The 1,818-nt window shown below is 41.7% G+C and overlaps 1 protein-coding gene across 1 annotated transcript in view; it reads right to left on the bottom strand.

The window, feature by feature from the left end:
* Window positions 1–1,818, bottom strand: part of Commd7 (COMM domain containing 7) — a gene marked incomplete at its 5' end in the record, with an annotated part of 9,902 nt that overhangs the window by 6,727 nt on the left and 1,357 nt on the right.

The raw sequence follows: 1,818 nt of genomic DNA, 5'->3' as shown, positions 1-1,818 counted from the left end.
CACACCATGACCAAGCAGGATTCATCCCAGGGATGCAGGGATGGTTCAACATATGCAAATCAATAAATGTAATATACCATATTAACAAAAGACAAAAACCATCTGATCATCTCAATAGATTCAGAAAAAGCATCTGACAAAGTCCAACTCTTATTCATGACAAAAATCCTACAGAAAATTGAAATAGATCGTCTTTATCTCAATCTGATAAAAGCCATCTATTACAAGCTAAGAGCCAACATCAAACCACACGGACAAAAACTGAAAGCATTCACTCTAAAATTAGGAACAAGACAAGGATGTCCACTATCACCACTCTTATTTAATATAGTTCTATCTTTTTTTTTTGGTACCGGTAATCGAACTCAAGACCTTACACTTGCCAGGCAGGTGCTGTGCCAGAGCTACATCCCAGCCCTCAATATAGTTCTAGAAATATTAGCCAGAGGAATTAGACAAGAGAAAGAAATAAAAGGAAAAGCCTGTATCAATAAAAGGAATCTGGGCCCTATCTGGGTGGAAGGGAAGGACAACCACAGACACAATGCAGACAGACACTGAGGGAACTGAGAACACTTGCTGCATGCCTGTAATCCCACACTCAGAGGCTGAGGCAGGAGGATAGTTGCAAGTTCAAGACCAGTCTGGTCTACAAAGTGAGCTCAAGACCAGCCTGTACTGTATAGACAGACCCTATCTCAAAAAAAAAAAAAATCAGACTGGCATGGTGACATATGCCTGTCATCCCAGCAAAGTGGGAGGCTGAGGCAGGAAGTTCCCAAGTTGAAGCTCATCCTGGGCAACTAAGTGAGAACCTGTCTCAAAATGAAAAAATAAAAAAAAGGTTCGGAATGTAGCTCAGTGGGAAGGCCTTGAGTTCAATCTCCAGTAAAACAAAAGAAAGCAAAACAAGACAGTTACTGATCACCCACAAGGGCTAAATGTCTTGGTAAGTACTAAAATACGGACAAGTTTAAATATTGTACCTACTGCCAAGTTACCTGCAATATATCTAGGAGACAGCACATAATGATAATGACAATTCATCTTACTAGGAGCAGGCCAACTGCAGTCCATATGCATCCTTCTAACAATGAATACAATAGTGTCCTCCCAGGTACATTCTGTGGCTGAAGAAAGCAATTTTCTCGGAGAGGTTAAGTCACCTGGCTCAAGGTCACTCCCCACTGAGGAAGTGTAGTGCATAACCAGAGGAGGCCACCCAGCCGCCAAGGAATCTGGGCCCTATCTGGGTGGAAGGGAAGGACAACCACAGACACAATGCAGACACTGAGGGAACTGAGAACACTTGCTGCATATTTTCCTTTCAGATATGATAATAGCATCGTGTTTATCTCCAGAGGTAGAAAACAAGATGAGATGAAAAGATAATTCTGACATTTGCTTTACAATAATCCAGCTGGGGTTCTAGAGACAAAGGGAGGGTAGGGGGAAGAGGGAAAGAGGAAGGAAAAAGACTTAAGATGTGTGTGTACCAACTCCCTGTGATGAATGTAATCCTTATGTACAACAGAGATGTACTACTAAAATAAAATAATCCAGTTTGGAGAGCAGTAAGGAGTGGATGTAGATTAAATGATAGGATTTGGCCACTGGTTGATAGTTGTTAAGAGGGTTTTTTGTTTTTGTTTTTGTATTTTTTGAGACAGGGTCTAGCTATGTAGTCCAAGCTAGCCTTTTTTTTTTTGTCTTTTTGAGACACGGTCTTGCCATGCAGTTGATGATGGCGTTGGAGCTCACTTTGTAGCCCAGGCTGGTCTTGAACTTGCAACAATCCTTCTGCCTCAGCCTCCCGAG

This window comes from Chinchilla lanigera, unplaced genomic scaffold (assembly GCF_000276665.1).
Source record: "Chinchilla lanigera isolate Chin_1 unplaced genomic scaffold, ChiLan1.0 scaffold00021, whole genome shotgun sequence".
Lineage (NCBI taxonomy): Eukaryota > Metazoa > Chordata > Mammalia > Rodentia > Chinchillidae > Chinchilla > Chinchilla lanigera.
Note: the sequence above shows the minus strand (reverse complement) of the source record. Positions and strands in the feature narration are given on the sequence as shown.